The sequence below is a fragment of the Vanessa atalanta genome, chromosome 5 (assembly GCF_905147765.1).
Source record: "Vanessa atalanta chromosome 5, ilVanAtal1.2, whole genome shotgun sequence".
NCBI classification, from domain to species: Eukaryota; Metazoa; Arthropoda; class Insecta; order Lepidoptera; family Nymphalidae; genus Vanessa; species Vanessa atalanta.
The window spans coordinates 3,246,884-3,271,543 of NC_061875.1; positions in this window are offsets into that span (position 1 = coordinate 3,246,884).

The window sequence follows — 24,660 nt, forward strand, 5'->3', positions numbered from 1 at the left end:
GAAGAAAGGCTTAAAATTTACTTCCACGCTGTCATGATTCGAGTTTGTTTTCACCAAAAACATGCATGTTTTTAAGGCTAATTTTATTAAATATTAATAATATTTAATGTGGAAGAGCGCATTTTCGTTAATGAAAGGTTCTATAGTTTTAAACTAAAACGTAAAATATAATGTAATTATTTTTACGCCCTAGAGTAAGTATTATTTTTTAATTTTGCAAAGTATTTTAGGTGTAATGACAATTCCTGATTTTTTTAAATTATTTACCTCATATATGAGAGAAAACGCAAAACATGCATGTTTCATTACGATGAGGTCCTTCACTATGGAGAACGAAAAAATTATAAACAAAAATTAAGTACATGACAAATTCATATACTACCAATAGACACGGCACAGAAATTACTTCAAACAGTCAAAATCAAAATATTCTTTATTCAAGTAGGCTTTTACAAGCACTTTTGAATCGTCATTTAACAAACTATTTAAGGTAAAGCTACCATCGGTTCGGAATGTAGATTCTACCGGGAAGAACCGGCAAGAAACTCAGTAGTTACTCTTTTTCAACATCTAAAAATACAGTCATGTTAGTTAAATACAATTATATATGTATGTTGGATACTATTAAACGCATATCAGAAGAATGCTAAGGATTTTGCACGATGAAATTTAAAAAGTTTCACGACTTTATCGATGTGGTTCTTCGGAATGATTTAGATCTATTTTATAAGATAATTTACTAACTTAAGAATCGACAATGTATGAGTGATGATTAATATAGAATAAAGGTCGTATTCCAGGCGTGGAAACTTGAAGACATACGTATAATGATGTGTTAATTAAAACACGGCTTTGACTGTTCCATAGTAGACTGTCTCTAGTGGAAACGTTGTGCAGAATGAAGTAATTAATTGAGTTTACTTGAGAATGTGACTTAATTTACTAAGTTAAAATAAATATAGGACGTAAGTAGTAAGATATACAACGTATAAAAACAATGGCGAATTAAATGGACATTTTTAATAGAAATGGCTTGAAACCTCCTTTAAGAAAGACCTCTGGCAAATGTTACTTTATTTTTTCTTTTATAATTAAATGTCTCGATTGATTCGTCCGTCTACTTTTTATTTTGGAACCATTCGTTGTACAGTTAGACGCATAAATTCTATGTGAATCGTGTAAACAACCCGTACGTCAAGTGACGACCGAGAGATATGTCACTCTCTAAACGCAGTTTGATAGTGATTTCGTACGTGAATGTACCATGTGGCTTTTGTATTTTGAATTTATGATTTGGGTTTTTTTATTATTTAGTATAAAATGAATATAATTACAAATTATCACGCATAAATACTGTATAAAAATGGTAAAATTGTTATTTTATTTTATTGACAAATTAAATGAAAATAATAGCCATTACTAATTTTCTAATATCGGTCATTCTAAATGTATAATATATAGACACATAATAATATAATATAATAATAATATTATATTATATTATTATGTGTATACATTGAAGATGTTATGTACAGATTAAGATATTATATAAATAAATAAATATTGGACAACATCACATACATTACTCTGATCCCAATGTAAGTAGCTAAAGCACTTGTGTTATGGAAAATCAGAAGTAACGACGGTACTACAAACACCCCGACCCAAGACAACATAGAAAACTAATGAACTTTTTCTACATCAAATCGGCCGGGAATCGAACCCGGGACCTCGGAGTGGCGTACCCATGAAAACCGGTGTGCACAATACTCGACCACGGAGGTCGTCAAATATCGTCAAACGTCACAATACATATGATGTATTTATGAAAATAATACATATATCAACAACAATAATAATAATATATTTTGAATTTAATCGAATTATTATATTGGACGATGTATATTATGTATTACTGAGTTGTGCCGTGAGGGAATTCATCGATAATATTGTGTTAGAGGCATAAATATGCATCTAGCAAATCACTGAATGTTTTAGATTGATTCAATCTTAAAATCACGTATAATTGTAAGTATAAAAACTGACATATTCCTTGGACCCGTGAGGCCAGATCTCTAGTGGTTATGTCAACAAAAAAAAAATAAAAAAAATATACAAATGTTACACTTTATTTGAACAAAAAATACGAATGTGACATATTAAGAAATTATTAAATAATTAGACAATTACAAAAAACGCTTACATTATTTATTGCATGTTTTAATCAATTCTGTTATAATAATAATTCGATTTAAATTATATTCGAATTGTATTGATAACATTGATATTAAATAAGAGGGTACTTTGATTTTTCTGTTCATTATTCTGAATCATTTGATTTGTTTGATTACTAGTGAGGCTTATATAAGTGATAGAAGCTCCATATAGACTTTGTTATTTTTCCTGGATCAGCAAGGTGTTAACATTTAAGGTTTGATATAATTTTGTGATAAAGTATAATTGTTATTGCTTGTTAAATTATTAATAATAAATGAATTGTGTTGTTGTAATTATCAAAATACAAAGTTAGTATTAAGGTAATTGGTGTTAATGTAAATATTTAATACAATATTACGATTACTACGGCTCTTATAATGGTTAAACAAATATTTGTGCTTCGTATAATCTTATATTGTCTTATAACCTTAAAATATAATAAACTAATAAATAAATAGAACTTATTTTTAATATATCCTGACGTAATGTCTTAAGTTTCTATAAAAAGAATCTGACAAATGCATATTTTATTTTTATTTAGGATAAACAGTAATTCGTATATCGTATTTTTAATGACGGGGAAACAAAATAAAACACACACAAAGGATGACAATACCACAAAGCCACGATGTTGCAGATGTCCATGGGCGGTGGTAGTCACTTTATATCAGGTGAGCCTCCTGCCCGTTTGCCACCAAAACCATAAATGCCAACGAAATTTCCTGAAATATGAACAATTTGAACATACTTAAGTGAAATTTAAGTTTGAATAAAGTTAAAAATTATATTATTAATTTAGGATTGGCTACAATTTTTTATTTCACCTTCCCATAAAAAAAAAAACACAAGATTATGATAAATATAATTGTAAAATTATAAATAAACAATGAGTTTGTTTCCATTTCATCTCAGTACAGTCTTCATTCCGTACTGGCTTACGTTTTAATAAAACTTGTAAATCAAGATTGAAAAGTGCTTGTAAGAGCCTAATTGAATGAAGAAAATTTTGATTAGAAAACAATGATCAACAATCTCGTTTATAATATTTGAGATCACGAATTATGACGATTGAGTGTTTTTAATTTTGTTCATTAAAATTCTGGAGTACTTTCCTTCCCCTTTTAAAAATGTATAAACAAGAAAACAGGATGAAGAGGCGTGGGGCACCGGAGGTGCTTAATAAGCCACGGAAATATGCTTTAGCGCTTGTCCACTTTATTCGTTTAATGAGATTTTTATTACACAGTACAGTATTAACTGTGGAAATTTAACTTTTTCCCTAATTACGAGGCGGTGGACATTAATGTTTATGTTAGTTAAGATTTATTTACACGAACTAATTATAACTGGTTTATTTGTAACTAGTTGTCAACCGCGGTTTTTCTCGCTTTTAAGGTTTGGTTATCGGGTGTTAGGCAAATGTTCTTCCTTGGTTCAAGCTTTAATTTCTACCAAATTTCATCAAATTTATTTCAGTGGTTTGGCCGAGAAAGAGCAACTGACAGGGTTACTTTAGCTTTATAATATATATTGGGGATCGGAAGGCTCGTATCTATAATTTCTGAGTTACTGATAAAGTCTTTTAATAACTCGACAACATGGCCATTGATTTGTTTCAAACATGATTTTATCTTTGGAAGTAACAGACAGTTTTTCATGTTCAGTTAGTTCGGTTGCTGAATTTAAACGAGATATCATCAGATCAAAAGTCTAAATGTGCAGTAAAATGTATATACACGGTACATATACCCAAATTACTTTTTTCAATTTTTTGTCTGTCTGTCTGTCTGCCTGCTTGTTCCTGCTAATCTCTGGAACGGCTAGACCGATTTGGACGGGACTTTCACTGGCAAATAGTTGATGTAATTAGTATTAACTTAGGCTACTTTTATTTTAGAATAATAAAGTCACGCTGCAATGTCCAAATACTGTCCAGTACCGCGCAATCCTGGCACATGCCACCATTCCGCCGTCACGTCGGGTGCTTTAATATAACAAAAGCTGCCTAAAACAGAATTAATAAGTTATAGTTAAAACTGCGAACTGAACAATATTTTTTTTGTTAAATTCAAACGCGAACGAAGTCGCGGGCGCAGCTAGTTCTAAATATATCATTCGGTTTTACTTAATAGGTTTATTGAGGTTCAGAAATATAACCAACGAAATTAAATAGTAACGTTTGGAATGCTTATTTCTATCAATTTTGCCATCCGTTTATTAATCTTGGGTACAACGATGGTACGACCCCTTCGATCCCAAAACATTAATACCAAGCATGTCTTCTTCCTTCATCCTCTCCACTCACGAAGAAGTTTCTCGTTGCTCGTATCACTAACAAAGTTATTATTTGGGATTACTGAATATATTCATCAATAACATTTGAAAAGGACCTTTTATGTGTAACTAAAGCAATTAAAGAAACCGTGGAAAAATTATTGGTCGTTCTGTTTTTCAAGATAATGCATCTAATCATTGATCGGATGTCATATTCATTTAGTATTTCTAGCTTCAGAATATTTGATGAATCAAATCTACCATATTCTCCAGACCTTAATAATTCACTTATTTATAAAATGAATGAATGAATGAATGAGCATAATAAAACTGTGAAATTAAATTTGACTGTGATTAAGCATTGGTATTTTCAAATGAGTTGTAGAGAATCAAGACTTTTTTTTTGCAGTACGTAGCAAGTATCATTTGAGTGCGTAATTCAATATGTATTATTTTCCCAATTACAGGGGATTATAAAGAAGCATAAAATATATTCATTTGATCTTTTTTAGTTTTTATTTATTTGATTCCAAGTACTTTTTTATTTATACTTCCTCATATAAAATGTTTACATAGCTATGTATATTTTTAGGAATAAAAAAACTCGAAATCGAAATATATAAAAAAAAAAAACACAAAAAGGAACTATTAATTAACATTTTCATAAAAGGTTGAATTTAAAATGTATGGTAGTTTTTTTAACAATAGCCTTAAAATACTACATTGAAGAATGTCAGACTCAAAAAAATCTCAAAATGCTACTCTTAAAATGTACCTACAATGTTATCCCAAAGGTTTAAGTTAAGAATACAAAAAATAATCTTTCTAAATCAACCTATGGGATTCTTTTTTTTTTTTTTGTAAAAGATCAAAAAAGTATTTTCGAAGAAATATAAATATAAAAAAATAAGTATCAATAGTTGCTTAAAACCTGTGTCAGAGACGATATTTATCGATTTGTTATTGTTAAATGTTTTATTTATAAGCCCTTAAAGGAATAGTCGTTGAAATATTTCTTTTAATAAAGCAAGAGGTCAAGTTTCGTTTAGTTCTCGTATAATCTTGATGTCTTTATAAAATGGGTAAGATTTAGTTATTTCTCAGCACATTTTCTTATAATAGACTCTAACCCAACTCAAATGGAATTAATTTCAAAGACGTCGTTAATCAGTAATAATGTGGAATGTGAGTTAATTAATTCTCGCATGGAGTATGGAATATTATTACTTGGAAAGTGAAGAAGTTTCATCGAGCTGAGCGATAATATATCGTGCTATTAAATTCAATTACATAAAAGTAAAAACTGCATGTAAATAATCTCACTATAGAGAAAAGCACGGCTCTCCGCTTAATATGGTGATTTAGAGCTTGTTCCACATAGTTGCTACAGCGCGGGTTGATTAATTCATCGGATGGTTTCCTTATGATGTTTTTACTTCATAATTTAGAACGACATAAACACAAATGAAACAAATTAAAATACAGTGAAGTGAATTTTGCCACTCATTCATTGCTCTTATTGAATAAAGGAATGTCTGAAATTGTTTAACTGTATCACGAATACTAATAATGTACTGAAGTTTTAGTGAAATTGGAGAAAATGATTCTTGGTATCGTTTTTATTGAATAAATTAATCATAATCATTCAATCGAGATCATTCAATTTCATATAAATATATTCAATTGAAGCATTAAGCATATAATATATTATCCGTTATTCGTGTTTTAACTAACGTCCTTTGACACATGTTTCCATAATGCAACTTCTGTGATCGTGAGTTGACTAAAAACGATCGCGGTTAAATAGCATTCAATCGCATTGTGATATAGAATGCACTTTTGTGTGCGCAGTTGATCGAGGATCATAAAATCTACTGCGCAGTTAACTATTCTTTAGAATGCCGTCGTGATCGTAATCGGTCAGAAGAGTATCATAGTTACGTACGTTGGTTACTCTTGGTTTCGGTCAATCGATTTGGACGATAAAATTTAATATTCTATATTATTACTAAAATTATTATTCTATAAGACTATTATCTAGAGTCCGTACACTTTTTTCTTAATATCAAAGGAATAAGGATTATAACAAAGTTCGGAAATACAGTAACATAAAAAGAAATGTCAATTCTTAATTATTCATTATATTTATTCAGGCAAATACAATCGATTTTGTAAAAATAAATGTGATTTTTTTTTTTCATAAAACTTTATTTGAAGAAGAATTTAATTGATCTTCAAGTATCTTTGAGTTACTTTATTTTATTTATTCTTTTTAAAAATATTGTCGTACTTTCTTTGATGTTTGTAAACGATTTATTTTCTGTGATATCCTTTCAAAATATTTTTAACATTAAAAATGGATTTAGAATTGTAAATACATATAGTATCAATTCACTAATTCGCAATAAAGCGGCGTGACCAGCTCAACTATTAATCCTCTTAAAGTATGAAAATCCTTTGTAGTACAATTGACTATCAAGCACGGATTGCATTGAAAATATTTTTCATTTCATAATTTAATCTCATTTAACATTGAAATAATATATAATACTTAACTTAGAAAGACAGTGAATTATTTATGAATTAATCATTTGGGCTTATTCCAAAAAATATTAGTTGAGTTTTCACAAAGACTAACCTGTGCAGATGATATTATCGCGCGAGAATGTGTAAAAACACAGGTGCACTCTATTCTTAATCTCATAATCCGATACGACGGCAATCTGGTACGAACGAAAGCATCAGTTACATACTTTACGACACAATAGTGAAACACGGCTTTTTAACTCTGGACTGAGAATTTTGAAATGAACAGAAAACAAAATAATTTATATCATTTAAAATGTAAACAATATACAAATTTAATAAATTAAAGTCATCTTTGGTCACATATGAGCGTTTTTTTATATATAAGATTATAGTCTGTTCCACCCACAAGAGGACAAAAGCCGAACGAACATCATAATTGGTCGAGGTCTTGAATAATCTATGATATTATGGATTTGTGAAAAAATGGCGCTTTGAACGTCGACGTCGTAAAACGAAAGTGGATATAAGTAGTTAAACGGAATAGTTTTGTATTATAAATAAAGATATATTAATCAAGAACTGTTAGCAGTACTTAATACAGCGGTTATTAAAAAATCGCGTGGAATACGTGAATCTAAAGTTTGTGTATCTTTATTCTTTCTTCGATTGAAATACATAGATTAAAAATATTTGGATTCAATGAAAAAAATCTATCAACGTAGGATGTACCTCAATTTATTTATACTAGTTTATATATATATACATTTAAGGAGTATCATTGGCTGCTCTAGTCTCCTGAATTAGGGTTATGTTACCGTTGCTGTCGGTGAATTTATATCAAATTTTTAATTTATATTAATACAAATGATAATAGCCGATGATAAGAGCCGAAATGGCCCAGTGGTTAGAACGCGTACATCTCAACTTTGATGATTGCGGGTTCAAACCCTAATTTTTGTTTATAATTCATCTCGAGCTCGGCGGTGAAGGAAAACATCCTGAGAATACCTGCGTGTGTCTGAATTCAAAGAAATTCTACCACATGTGTATCCAGCAACCCACATTGGAGCAACGTGGTGGAATATGCTCAAAACCTTCTTCTCAAAGGGAGAGGAGGCCTTAGTAGATGTGGGAAATTTACAGGCTGTTACTGTGTACTGTGCAAATGATAATATCGCTATCGCGCAATTATCGTGTTATGACGACGTCCTAATATGACTTCCAAAAACTCTGAGACAAACGGGTATGAGTGTAAGTGAAAAGCAATGTTTTGCTCGCGCTGATTTGCCTAAATCTAAATAATGGCCGTTTCAATTATAAATTCGACTGGCTGTTTTGCGTAGTTGATAAATTTAATGTTTATACTTACGGAAGTTTTATTTGTTTATTTGCATGTACTGTTATCGCTTCAAACCGAAAACTTAAATCCACTAACACAATTCAGGGTTTTTGGATGTAGATGTCAGTGGAAAATAATATTATGAGTTTCACATAGAACTATGATAATAAAATGAATGTAATTCAAAGAAATAATAGCTACTCTCTTTTTGAATTGTATTTAAAAAAATATTTGTTAGATGCTATATGTATACTCGTGTCGTAACGCATACGAGATATACAGCGTATACGTATATATATGTATATATATATATATATAGATATATAATAATTATAGAAAACGAAACTTTGTTTTTATTTGTTTTACTCTTTACTTATTTATTGTTTTCTTTAATCATAGATTCTTTCAATAATCATAAATTTCAATGTTTAACATCTGATAGGCGTCCCGTGACGGGCGCACATTTTAGAATTATGGTAACACCCGTAAATTTACCGCATATTCTTCGAGAAATTGCATAATGAGAACCTGATTAAATTTTAATTAACTTCGTTTCGAATTAACTACTCGTGTCTATGAAGGTGCCGAATGGGAAGGGATAACATAATACCAAATCGAAAATCAATTTAATTTTAAATTTCATTTATGTCGCCTTATTTAAATTGTACGAGTTATATATATATATATATATATATATATATATTTTAATAATACTGTACGTGGTATTTATGGTTTAATGTGTAAAATAGTATCAAACTGTTAAGGAAAAGAGTGGTGATCTCTATACGGCGTATGTACGTTCAGCAATTAATAGTCAAGAAGGAATAGTTAAATTCAATACGTTGTTATAAATTGTTAAGCGTATACGAAGCATTTTGTTTCAGGTTTGATTCCAATGTAAGTGGAGACTATCTTAACACCATTCTTAACATAAGCTTTCAAATAATTAGATTCAAAAGAGAAATAGTATTATTTTAAAATGCAAATAATATATCAGAGAGTATTTCATTCCGGATTCCAAAGAATATTTTCTAGTAGTCGACTTAACACGATTAAGGTCCTTGGATATCTCGATATTTCCACAAGCAAGTGTTAATTTATTTGTATTATTTTAAAAGTTTATAAAGCCTTTTTAAGAATAACTTTAAAGATACTAGTATCTTAGGCAGAAATTATCGTTGTTGTATATTTCTTAATTAGGAATACATTTAACGTTTACGTTAACGTATAACGTAATTATGTGGGACTCGCCGGTGCCCAGGACGACACTATTGCGTCCTAGTACACCGGAATACCCACTAAAAAACCAGCGGTACGCTCTCCGTCTTTTCAGCGGGCGCCACAGGATCGCTTTCGCATGCAACCGTGACGCCTTGACGGTCAGCCTACCTATGTGGGCCTCCAATTCCTAGAGGGGATTACCGGGGTATCCCCTGAGCCCTGGATTAAGATGGGCCTATTCAATTAAATTGGTTAATGGAGAATGTACAATCTTGTAACATAATTTAAATAATAATAATATATCTACAGAATCTTTTAATAAGATATATACAAATATATATAAAATACTCAAAAAAATTCAATAAACGTAAATCAATGATAATAATATATATCATTGTTGTATGTAAGTATGATTATATTAATATGTAAAGTAATCGTTAGAGTTTAAACTGCTTGAATGATATAAAAAAAAAAGATTAAATTGGTCATTATCAAAATAACGACTTTTTAATTACCCGCTCTTTGGAAAAAAAAGTTAATTTAAGTACTTAGCTTGCGATTTTATTCGCTTCCTTTGTAAATAGCATTTTATCGAAATTTGTTTTTATTTTAATACAGATAAAATTGGCGATAAAAACAGCTTAATAAACATTTGAAGTAATTATTTAATGGTCTATAATTACAACCAAAATTTATTTTAAAACTAAGACGTCGTGTCCAAAGTGTCGCAACCGCTGCGGGGCGGTTACTTGTGTATATTACCGGGGTCAGTGTCGTGCGCCTAAGTAAATACTATCCCCTTGACTGAACTTCGGTTACAGCTCAAAGACTAACCACCTTGAACGATTGGCGCTAAGACTTTGAATCAGCCCGTCTGGGCACTACCATCCACTCATTATATATTCCAGATTGGTAGGATGAGCAAGTGTTACTACAGGCATTTTAGTATCCAAAGGTAGTGGTGCATTGGTTATGTAAGGAATAGTTAATATTTATTATATTGCTAATATTTATAGGCGATGTGACCTTTAAGTGGGAAATTCGTAAGTCTGTGTAAATAATTTAAATTAACGAAAAACTCAGTACTTATTTTGATACACGAGTATGTGCGCTAACATGGCCTATGTTGCAATACCCTCAATTTCATATAGCCTGATAGGGAATCCAACGTGACCAAGACATCATGTGCAGCAGCAACAATTAAACGGGTTCTCCAGAGCACGGGAGACCTCATGAGAAATTCATAGAAATATACTAATAGCTTTTGATTATCTCAAACTAGGATTTGTACGAAACATGTATTTCATTCATGTACTGAATGTACTGATCGCCACCGGTGAGGCCGGAGCTGCTATCGACATAATGATTTATAAGGTTCGGCTGTTAAAAGTTTATAGGAAGTGAAATATGAGTTTATAGAAGTGAATTAAACGTACTTTTATTTGATTTGCATACTTATATATATTTTTATGATATAAGTAAGTTGACTCTACCGCCCATACATATCATTGCTGTAAGAAATTAATATTAAGATCATCAGATATTCTACCGCCAAACATCTATACTTAGGGTTATTGTAATTCGGTTTGAAGGTCGAGTGAGTCAGTGTAACTACAGGCACACAAGCGACATAACATTTTAGCTCCTATGGTTGATGACGGTAGTGGTTGTGTGCTGTAAGGAAAAGTTATTATTTCTCGTCAATCTTCCGTGCAGTGACGGAGTAAGAATACAATTCACTGCCCCTCTCTCTCCCATGGGTGTCGTAAGAGGCGACTAAGGGACATCTGAGCGACCATCTGCTCATCTGGTGGTAGGATGCCAATCATCCGCCTGGCTTGTTACCACCGTACGCATGGTGAAACACTCGTGAAGTGGCTGCTTGCAGCCGCGTTTCGAGATCAGTCGGCGTACAGCCAGTGCCCGAGCGCGCATTGTCGCGATAAGTGTTGGTCCGGTGGATGTTGCTGTTGAACCAATGCTGGAGGAAAGTGTATTGACCCGCCGGTCAGGGAGACCCGTAGAAACGGTTGTTCCGCTGGCCGCCCGTGGCAGAGTACAGGGGCCCAAGCGTTCCTAACCAGCTCGCGAGGCTGCCCCACCAGGCCACGCATAATCCCGGTGTGGACCGTCGTGCCGGTTGGTGACCGGACGGTGGGGTCCCGGCGGCCACTACCGGGAGGGTTCGGGGGCCCTTCCGCCCGGCGGGTCAGTTTATTTTCTCTTCTGGCAACTTATTGGGGAAACACAGCTCCACACTTTGACCGTCCTTATCGTGGCAACGCATCGCTCGCTTCACGTCTCTTCCTCTTTTTTCCCCCTATCCATGACAGTGCATAAAAGAAATGACGGTCGTACAGCGGTGCACACCCCCACCATTCCCACGCTGTTTGAGGTTGAGTTCGTTAACATCCGTGGACTCCACGCTAACCTCAATGCTGTCCACCACCATCTCGAGACAGCACGGCCAGCAATGTTGTTTCTGACGGAGACTCAAATACTCCGTCCTGTCGATACCAGCTACCTTAATTATCCCGGCTACATGCTTGAAGAATCCTTCAAAGCGAAAGCCGGAGTATGCTTGTTCGTCAGGACGGATGTTTGCTGTCACCGTCTGCGCTGCTTGGAGGACCCTTCCTTCTCCCTGTTGGTGGTACGTGTGGACTTGGTTCGTCAGAGTCGGGTCTACGTGTGCCTCTACAGATCCCACAATGGTGACTTGGAGACAAGCCGACTATTTGACCATCTTAGTCGGGTGGCAGATGCTGCGCAAGAGCAGTTTCCTAACGCGGAACTGGTGTTTTTGGGGGACTTTAACGCTCACCATGAATCATGGTTGAAGTCCTCCAAAACTGACCATGCGGGAAGGACTGCCCATGCTTTCGCTCTCACGCATGACTTGACCCAGTTGGTTGATCAGCCCACCAGGATCCCAGACATTGACGGGCAAGCGCCTTCCCTACTGGACCTTCTGCTGACTAGCCACCCGGTGGAATATCAGGTTGAGGTTCGGGCTCCACTTGGTTCTTCGGATCACTGCCTGATATCTACCAAAGTGCCACAGGCCAAGCTGCCGCCACCAACGGTAAGCAAACGTCGCATTTGGCACTATAAGTCGGCAGATTGGGACGGTTTGCGCGATTACTATGCGTCAGTCCCTTGGAAGGAGCGTTGCTTCAGTGAGAATGACCCGACAGCTAGCGCCGCTGCTATTGCTGGTGAGATCCTGTTGGGGATGGAATACTACATTCCTAACTCAGACCTCGCCAGTAAGGGTACGCGTAACCGTTGGTTCACTCGCGAATGTGCCGATGCTGTGTCTTCTAAGCAGGCGGCATATCGCGCGTGGATCAATGGCTGCGTTAGTGGGGCATCTAACATCGACTCACTGAAAGCAACCTACAATAAAACTTCCAAGTCTTGTAGGAAGGCATACACAAGAGCGGATGCACAGCGCATTGCGCGGTTTGGCCATGACCTTATTTCACATCCTAGAGGCTCCCGTAGCTTCTGGCGTCTGACCAAATCTGTGCAAAGCAATTTCTGTCAACCTTCGCTGCCACCGCTCAGGTATCCGGACAGATCGCTAGCTCACAGTCCGCAGGAGAAAGCTGATCTTCTGGCAAAACTCTTTGCGGATAATTCCGTAATCAATGATTGTAGTGCGCTGCCACCAACAATTCCTTCATGTGGCTACACGATGCCTGACATCAAAATCAGGCAACGCGATGTACGTGCAGAGCTACAATCACTTGATGTGCGGAAAGCTAGCGGTCCCGATGGAATACCAGCCATAGTGCTGATGAAGTGTGCAGCGGAGCTGTCTCCTGTGTTAACGCGCCTGTTCCAGCTGTCTCTTTCTACAGGATGTGTGCCGGATTCTTGGAGGGAAGCTAATGTGCAAGCGGTTCCCAAAAAAGGGGATCGATCTGACCCGGCAAATTATCGGCCAATAGCTATCACCTCAGTTCTTTGTAAGGTGATGGAACGGATCTTAAACAACCAACTGATCCATTACCTAGAAGATCACTGTCTAATTAATGATCGTCAGTACGGGTTTCGACCAAAACGGTCCACAGGTGATCTTCTAGCGTACGTAACACACCTCTGGGGTGAAGCTATCGATAAGCGTGGAGAGTCGTTGGCCGTCAGCCTCGATATCTCCAAGGCTTTCGACAGAGTCTGGCACAGAAGTCTTCTCTCCAAGCTGCCGGCATACGGTCTGCCGGTTCAGCTCTGCACCTGGATTGCTAGCTTCCTACACAAGCGCAGCCTTCGCGTTCTAGTTGATGGTTGCGCTTCAAAATCCCATGTAGTGAATGCTGGAGTCCCCCAGGGGTCTGTGATATCCCCCACGCTCTTTCTTCTGCATATCAATGATATGCTCTCTCTCGGAAACATACATTGCTATGCAGATGACAGTACAGTGCACGGGGGATACCACGGACGCGCAGCGGCTGGACGGGCGGAAACTGAGGAGAGACGGAGGGATCTTGTTGTTGAGCTCGATAGGACGTTAGGACTCATCGCCAAATGGGGCTCTGACAATCTTGTTGAGTTTAGCGCCAAGAAAACACAGGTGTGCGCTCTCACAGCGAAAAAGTCACCATTTTCCCCTCCTCCTTCCCTCTGTGGCACCACGCTGGAGATACATAGCAAAGTCGCCATACTGGGAATCGACGTTCGGTGCGACCTCAATCCAAAGGATCACATCGAGGCTGTTATAAAAACAGCCTCACGTAAACTCGGAGTCCTGAACAAGGTGCGGCGTTTTTTCACGCCTGCTCAACTGCTCCTGCTGTATAAAACACAGGTACGGTCCTGCGTTGAATATTGCTCGCACCTCTGGGATGGCTCCGCTAAGTACCTACTGGAGGCCTTGGATCGGTTGCAGCGACGTGCGGTTCGCATTATTGGCGATGTAAAGGTCACCAACACCCTCGAGCCTTTACAATTGCGTCGAGAGATAGCGGCACTCAGCGCTTTCTATCGAATGTGTCACGGCGAGTGCTCAGAGGAACTATTCTCCCTTATTCCTGCTTCCCCTTTCCTTCACAAGTCCACGCGTGCTGGTTCTCGATGTCACCGCCTAACTGTGACATCAATTCCATCGCGTACAAAGAAATTTGGCAACTCTTTTCTTTGTCGCACTTCCAAAACATGGAATTCTTTACCAGCGCACATATTCCCCTCCTCTTATGACCTGGGTTCCTTCAAGCGAGGCGTGAAGAGGCATCTTGCGGGCCGGCAAGGCGGGGGCGGCTAGAGCAGATCACCTTTCCCAACTGCACTAGCCGTCGTCGCGTTTGGACTCTACTACCACTTACCATCAGGTGGAGCAGAGTCATTTGCCCTCCCGGGCAATAAAAAAAAAAAAAAAAAATGTCTATAGGCGGTGGTGGCCACAGACCACCAGGTAGCTCATTTACCCGTCCCCCTAGCAATAACATAAAAAAAAAACCTTTGAAACGCGTTACATCTTTTGATATAAGTTTTATGTATATAGATTTAGTAGTTTTTTTCGTTAGGTATTTCAAATGCGTATTATAATTATTAATAGATTATTTATATAAGTTTAATATATTACAACGAACAATGTAATAGAAAACCAAACAGTAGTTATCACGTGGTTTTCGCAGCGACATATAAATTTTTAAAAGTTGTAGTGTGGTCTCTCTATCGACAAAATATAATTGAATTCAAATCACTAAGCTAAGTTATTATGTACATTTATTTATTTGTAAAAGAAAATGTAGTTTTTGTACCAACAATTTTTGTATTTTTTTTATATGTTTCTCATGTAAGTGATTTTTTGTAAATCTTTTTGAGAAATAAAGTTCTTCAAACTTAGTTGAGAAAATTTCAGGACTAAGTGAAATCAAATTTACTCGTCTGAATTTTCACCAAGACCAAATATGTGAAATGTTTCAGCCCAATCGGTAGTGTGGAACTTGTTTAAGATTCAATAATAAGATTTGACCCACACATACTAAGGTGAAGGAATATATTTTAACCAACGAAGTCATGTGAAAATCTAGCGTGTGGAATTCTTGTCTTGTTTAAACATCACCGTTACACAGAACCTCGCATCAGTCATCCGAGATCGTTAATTATTTTCAAAACTGCCTTTAAATTTCGAAAAGCTCATTAAGACGCAAGTCGCCGTACATAAAGGACTTTCGGAATAAAACAAAAGGTAATTTTCGCTTATTCACTAAACGTAATTAAAAGGGGAGCGATAATGATGACGCTCTGAAATTAATAACTCAAAATAATGCCAGGTCGGTGTCGTGTGTTGACACCCGGTGTGAGCTCGTTACAGTTTTAAAGGAATTTCGTTTAAGGTTTATTTAAGGTTGAAGGGCCGGAGAGTGTGCTGTCAACATTATACGAGACGTCTATGGGTATGATATCATTAGTTAAGGTGTATTTGGTTTTGTGGACTTTTTTATAATTAATTAATACATTTTCTTGATGAATCAATGGTTCTCATACGTAAGTCTTCAGGAATTAATAAATTTTCTTGGGCTAAATTATTGTTTAATTCACCTCCTCACCTACTTAGTTACGAAGGAAAAATAAATCAGAATATGTATGGAAATCTGCCACCAATAATGCAGCAATTTTCACCGTAACTCCAAACCTCAATAGGCAGAGAAGCTTTCGATCGGCTGTGAGATATTGTCAAGACAAACAGTCAATACTGGGTATACAATGGTATACTTCGCAGTGTTTCTTTTATTTTTGGGATGAAGTTCTTTCACTCGGCTTACAGTAGAGTGGAGATAGTAAAATTGACAGGTAAAGTAAAAGCGTTCTGCAATCGCCCCCCCCCCAGCGACCCTTCCCTCCCTTTCTCTTTCTTTCTGTCTCTTTTTGTTGATAACTATTTAATATAACATTATTTAACAATTTTTTTTGTTATTTTTTAAGTTAAAAATCTAGTGTGATTATTTTAAAAACAATATTATTTCTGGACATTTAATTATTCGCAAGGGTCGTTAGTTTATTGTGTGTATAATTGTGTCTATTATTTCATATATAGAGCGACTTCATTCCAATGGGTATCCCATGACACTTCTGTTTTATAAGCTATTGTCGGATGCGTCTTGTACGCTATCGATTCGATCTATATATAATATTAACTGAAAAAGGATTTCCCTGTAGAACAAGCTGCTATATAAACTATATATAATTACAAAGATTTATTTCTTTATCTGTATTAAATAAGAATTAGATTTGAATACATCAGATATTATTTAAAAAAAAATCGAATTAAATTTTATAACTAAAATTTATTAGTTTTGTATTAGTTATTACATGTATATGTTACTAAATAAAAAAAAATGTAAAGTAAGGCTTTTATGTAATTATTGAATTCATAGTCGATAGCACACACTGGAAATGAAACGATCGCCTCCTCGATATTGAATATTTTATGCAAGCAATCACAAATTGACAGAAAAACAATCCTGCTGAGTTTCTTCAGCCAGTATTTTATCAGGAAGGTTCGGTGAGGTCAGGTGGTGGTGGGTGAGTGTGGTAGTTTTTAAATAAAATTATGGCTATTGTCGTCCCAACTCCTAACAAAAGCTTCAGGCTTAATTGGAGGGGTAAAGAGAGTATAAGTAATTCCTTTTAAGGGGACACCGCTACTATTCTTTAAAACAATAATCATTAATATTAAATAATTTAAAAGACATGTTACGCTTCTGCATGCATTTGATTTGTATGTGCATATTTATCAATTCTTATGTTAATAAAAGCATAGCAAGATTTAAATTATCGAGTATAGGATACTTGGTCACAAGTATTACTACTATTACTGGTTAAAGGTTTTAAGGTAAAAAAAACAATATTAGGTTATGTATAACAAATTAAACGATATACATGTTTTCATATTATGTAAATACTTTATGTATTACTAGTTTAATACATTATGTTTATTTGCTGCTTGAGTAATTCATAATTAATATATAATAACAATTTAATATATAAAAGGTAGTTAATGTCATTAAGAATAAATTTGTCAAAAAAAAAATTCCAAGAAACGAAATAAGTTTAGGTTATTAAACTCTAATAAGATTATTTAACAATAGGCTCGGCTTGGTTCGATTCGATGAAAATACAAAATATACGGACTATAAATTATAATTACTTTATATAAAATATGAACATATGACTAAAACAATTTAAGAAAAATCGAAAGGGCCAGATCCGGCGAAACAACCCTTATAGAGCTTTGCTCTATTTTCAACTTTAAATGAAAAGTTTAATAATCGGGACGACGCTCCGAAAGTCGACATTTTTTAGGAAAGCTCATTTCTACTCTTTCCTTTTTTTTCTCCTTAGTTTCGATATATTTTTTTAGGTTTGGAGTAACTTTCATAAAAAAAGGCTTTTTTTGAATCTTTAATAGGATAAAGCTTTAGCATATTATTCTTAATAAATAAATTGTATAAAACAAATTCGCTTCCTATTAATAAATAAATATAACTACTTAATTTTTTTTGCTTAGCTCATTTTAATTAATATATTGCAACTGTACAAAGGGGCTAATGTTATTATAATCCGAAGACTAATCAGACAGCGATCCCTACATCAATTTATTGAAAATTAACACGGCTTTAAAAGTTTCAATAATTCAAACTAAAGGTTAAAATTTTTATCCAATAGAACCCTTACACTTCCTTATTGAATGTCAAAAATCAACGACTAATTAGCGCATAAGATATATAAATATATAATTATGTTTATCATGAATTTCTTAATTTTTAAATAACTACGGCAAATAAATACCTTTTTTTCTCAAGGAGAGATAATTATAACTAAGGATATCGTGTACCCCTTAAATCTCATTAGCAGCCTGTAAATTTTCCCACTGCTGGGCTAAAAGCCTCCTCTCCCTTTGAGGAGAAGGTTTGGAGCATATTCCACCACGCTGCTCCAATGCGGGTTGGCGGAATGCACATGTGGCAGAATCTCGTTGAAATTAGACACGTGCAGGTTTCCTCACGATGTTGTCCTTCACCGCCGAGCACAAGATAAATTATAAACACAAATTAAGCACATGAAAATTCAGTGGTGCCTGTCTGGGTTTGAACCCGAAATCATCGGTTAAGGCATCTTAACCACTGGGCCATCTCGGCTCTTCCTCTTAATTCTCAGACGACAAAAAATAATGTTCTAATTGGCTTAACAGTCGACGGAAACTTAACAGTCGGCGTGAAGATAAGCTTCTCGTCGTTCTTCACAAAAAAGAAAGAACCTACGTTACAACGATAAACTGCTATTTTAAAATACACTTTATGCAAGTATACTCTAATAAATACTTTTGAATGATCAACACGATTTCATTGAATTAGATTAAATTTAAGTTCGGAATGTAGATACAGAGATGAACCATTAAGATACTCAGGTGGTACTCGTATTAACCGATTAAATCATATATTTGTTACAATTATATATTTAATTACAATTAAATTGTTACATGTTAGAACTAACTCTTTACTTTTCATCATCTATGCAATATTTTATTACACCCTCTTTATTAACTTGACAATGTTTTTTCTTAAACAATCATCAATTTTAAACTATGTATAGATTGCTAATTTATATTTACTATATATATGTATATGTTCGACGACCTCCTCCGAGGTGCCGGGTTCGATTCCCGGCCGAGTCGATATAGAAAAAAACATTAGTTTTCTACATTGTCTTGGGTCTGGGCGTATGTGGCACCGTCGTTACTTCTGATTTTCCATAACACAAATGTTTTAGCTACTTACACTGGGATCAGAGTAATGTATGTGATGTTGTCCAATATTTATTTATTTATTTATGTATAATTATAGTCGATTGTGATCAAGCACAAAATAATTTCGCTCTAATATCAAATGAAGGCAATAAAACGGAGTTAAATATTTTAAATAAACTTTACAACAGATGTAGAAATATACCAGTTATTTACCCAACGAGGTCTAAAGCTGAATATAGTATTCTATAATACCCAGATTACGAGAGTTTTCAGTTGCCAGTTGCAGACGCGTTAATGAGCGTCTCTACAGTTCCACACTAGAACCTCAGACGAACATCCTTTGGATATGTCCTTTAGTGTCTAATTCAGATATTCACATAAGACATCAGCTACAGTAAGTTTACTTCCAAGTTTTACCTTTGGCTGGTATTGCAGGTTATCCCAAGGAAAACATTTTTTATTATTATAAAATTTATTTCCATTATTTGAGAAAATATATCTATTTTCGTATAGTATAAACTTCAATATTTATGAGCATATTTGCGTCAAAATAAAAATTAAGCTGTCAAGATGACCCTTGTACTTTTTTTAAATATCTATCTTTTTAATTCCGTAAATGTCAGTTCATCTTTATATTTTACCTTAGATCAGTTAGTGGTGTTATCATAGCTAATAAATACACGAGACATATATAATGGCATACATGAGACAAAATCAGAAAACTAATAATTTTCTAATTGTATTCAAAGCAAGCAAGAAATCAAAAGTGGTAGACAAAAGTTAAGAAGTTGGTTCTGAATCAAGTACACTCCGTTGCCTCGAAAAACAAGCAAATATATGAGAACATTATAAGAGTGATCTTGCATACACTTAGCGTATACCAGATGTTTATAATTGGGCATCGTGACCGAAGTCTTTATAATATGGCTTTTCATCGTACATATTATTCTTATCGGAGGGTAAATCGCTTCGTTCGTAACGCGTGACGGCCCCATACTTCTGTCTGGCTTCCCTTTCTCTTACATATTCTTAGTTACAATTCTAGTATGTATAATGTACATGTATACACAAAATTCTCATGTAAATATTCACGAATTGTAACTAAGAATAAAATATTAATACTGACGACCTCTGTGGTCGAGTAGTGTGTACACCGGTTTTCATGGGTACGCCACTCCGAGGTCCCGGGTTCGATTCCCGGCCGAGTCGATGTAGAAAAATTACATTCGTTTTCTATGTTGTCTTGGGTCTGGGTGTTCGCGGTACCGTCGTTACTGCTGATTTTCCATAACACAAGTGCTTTAGCTATTTACATTGGGATCAGAGTAATGTATGTAATGTTGTCCAATATTTATTTATTTAAAATAACCTTTCCTTATATTATCATATTAATATACATACCATTTAAGTAATAAACTAAGCTTTTTTCAAGTTTTTTCAAACAATTTCGTTATTAAATAGTTCAAATTAGATTAGTTTAAGTTATCACTTCTATCGAGTTTCCCGGGACGCACCTGTATACGTATTTTTTTAACATCGATTAAAATAAGTAAATTTGACGGATAAAAGATAAAATCCATTAAGACCAAAGCCAAGCCAAAGTAAAACAGATCAGATAATCGCTTATTCAGTAAAATTATGCGTATATATTGAGTTTAGTTTTATTATGTTCATATTTTACGACAGACATTGTTAGCAGACATCTCAATATTAAGCTTCTCTTCACTCGACGCTCAGATAATATTCAATATCTACAAGTATAATTTACGAAATATATTTACAATAAATCCATGAGCTGAAAAAAATATATGTATACTGGCAGATTGTCCCTGGTACCTTTAAGCGGTCTCTGGTAGTAAGTCCCTTGAAAACTAAGAAGTTATGTCCCTTGTGCCTGTATTTACTCGTATTCACTGAATTCCAGTTTAAAGGGGAACCTTTAAACTGAAATACAACAACAATAAGTAGTGCTGTTGAGCGTACCTACTTAGAAGTGTGTGCATAACATCCTACCACCAATTTAATGTTGATAAGCGTGTAAAATCTTCTGTAGTAGCCTTTTATCATTTATTTAAATTATCTATATTTGCCAAAGCAACCCAGTTTAATTAGCCTTTTTTTTTAACAGCTTAGCCATTTCACTGAATGGCACCGTTCAACTAGTGGACTGATATCCAGTGAATACACCTTCCGTTCATGGAGTAGGGTTTACTTTAGTCTGTTCAGAAAATAGACATGGGTATACTTCAGTGACCAAAATGTCATTTTGGGCAAATGATGGTGCTGCTTAGGAACAAGGTTAGGCTGTTAATTGAATGGCTAATTAATATAAATAAGATACAATAAAATTAATAAATAAATCCTATAAAGAATCACCAATTAAAAAAATATATATATATTACATACATAGATAATCAAAGATGTAACTATATTCATGATACATGATTATTGTGTATAAAAAAATCGGATACTTAGACTTAAAACGATTCATACGATGTACAATTGTAGCACAAAATAATCGTAAAAGATAATTTATTTATTGATACATCCACAAATAACTGTTAAAGTCAATATAATTAACTCAATAATTAAATGAAGTTATTAATTACATAATTAAATATTTATACAAATAAATATAATTACTAGTGTGATGAAATAAAACACACTGAATGCTGTAATTAACTTTACAAATGTTTCATTTACGATTCACTGCACCTGTACTGGAAAAGTTACGTAATAATTTACGAAGAAAATCTTTATTAAGTATTAGGACATTTTCTATTAGATTCATATTATAAATTCGAACGTAGGTCCCTTTGTTTGTTATATAATACAGTCAAACCATTTAAACGATCAGAATTAAATTTGATATTGAGGTATCTCGCGACCTGGATGAGGATATAAATTATAGGATATGCGAGAAAAATAAATTTGTTCCGAATGATGAAAAGTACCACTAGTCCAGTAGCGAGAACATGTTAATCTTTACTGAAGAAGGCAGTTCCAAGTCCGGACAAACAACATTGAGTTTTCACAACCTTAAGCGTCAATAGCGCAATTGTTTACGTGACGCCTAGCAATGTAAAAAGTCTCAGGATCGATCCTGACCTCATCTAATTCATCTCGCGTTCTGCGGTTAAAGCTGTCCATTGGGAGGAAAACAAGCCGTATTGAAGCAGCATTGTGGAATAAGTTATAGTCTTTCTCCTTAAGAGGAGATACTCTGCCACAGTAATGTTCTTTCATCAGCAGTAGATATTTGTGGGCAGCAGTTATAACCACGAGTCCCACAAAATTGTCATCATGTAAAAGAAAATTTCCAAAGTAGAAATACTTTCGAGCCAATTTCAAAATCCAAAGTTTCGAGCCCAAGTCATTAACAGACAATATTTTGATTATATTTTCATTTGATTGCCAACGGAAACCACGTATCAGTTAGTAGGCCTGCACCGAAGTAAGCCTGATATAGAACACGTTGGCGTATGTTGTTAGCTGAAGGCATAATAGAACTGACTGAAAAGTTTTTGCTGAAATTGGAAACAGTAGGCCTGAAATTCTATAGAACCAAAGCTGGTTAAATGCTTGGTGTAACTCAACAAATCTATAAATCTATGATAACAGGTATAGGTTAGGTTACGTAAACAAAATAAAACTACGTTTTATATATTTTTTATTTATTATATACAAAAACTGAGATTTCATGGAAATTACAATTGAAGAATCACATTAATAGAGTAAAATATATTACTATATCCAAATTATATTTTTTTGGATATAAGTTCATTTATGCTTACTACGGAGTGCACCAAGTAAAAGTATATTAAAATAAACACCTAGGTATATATTGTTCCCTGATTAAATAAATCTTGTCTTTAAAGATGCTCTAAATTTCCAGAACAGACTGGCATACTTGCCGGAAAAATTGTCTTGAACAACAGTAGCTGACTAAATGTTTGGTAATTTCGATAGTCTGCAATTTTCCATCGATACACTAAATGATGTAACTTCACTACGCTGTGGCAATTTTTCGATTATTGAATCGATATATCACATAAATTTAACTAACTATAGGTGGGTAAAATGGCTTCAGATCAAAGAAATTACTTACAATCTTTGTTTCCTCATCAAGTTAAAAGAGGATAATTATAAAACTGACATCAAACGTTTTAAACGTAGTATCGTGGATGAAAGAAATATCCACGTACCTGATAAGAGAATCGAGTAAAAAAAATAGAATATGAAAGGACAAGATCCTTTGATGTAGTTCAACCGACAGAAAACCTAAGGGATATACAATACCACAACATGCAAGAGGAATGCAAAAAACGGTCCAAAGTTTATCAAAAAGATGTGATGTTGACTTAAGGAGATAAAGAATAACTGAGGATTTAAAAAGAGAAGGAGATAAAATGATGAGGAAAATATACTGCGCCAGCTCTAAATAAATACGAGAAGGACAACCGAATGATAATGAATTATACCATGTCTGTGTTTGATCTAAATCTATACAAATATTATAAATGCGAAAATATGCAAATATACCTCTCTCTGTCTGTTTGACTGATACGCTTTCACTAAACCATTGAACTAAATTATATATTATTTGGTATTAATCAAGCTTGAAACCCAAGGAAGGACATAGGCTACTTCACGTAGGTGAAGCTGCGGATGAAAAATTGTTAATTATAACATTTCATATTGTGAACGTTTTACAGAAATTAAAGGATCTAGAGATTTTAAATAAATAAAAAAGAAAAAATATATATTTTACGAAAAATTCGTATGATTGTTGGATTAAAAGGCCAAACGAGGTTAGTTACGGTTACAAGAAATTCTGAGAGGCAGGTTGTAGGTATGAATTTGGCAGCAATTTTATGTCATATATTGTCACTTGTTGGTAGGGCTTTGTGCAAGCCCGTCTGGGTAGGTACCACCCACTCATAAGATATTCTAGCGCCAAATAACAGTACACTGTATTGTTGTGTTTCAGTTAGAAGGGTGAGTGAGCCAGTGTAATCACAGGCACAAGGGACATAACATCTTAGTTCCCAAGGTTGGTGGCGCATAGAATCACCTATGCGCCACCATCCTCAACCTTACATCAGTAAGGAATGGTTAATATTTCTTACAGTGCCTTTGTCTATGGGCGGTGGTGACCACTTACCATCAGGTGGACCATATGCTCGTCCGCCAACCAATGCCATAAAAAAAACCGCAACTTGCAATACGAGAAAGTAGTACTGTCGACAACAATAAATCATCGAAATATTTATTTTATAAAAATTTATTATTATAAAATTATTCAATTATGTAAGTTCTTCTA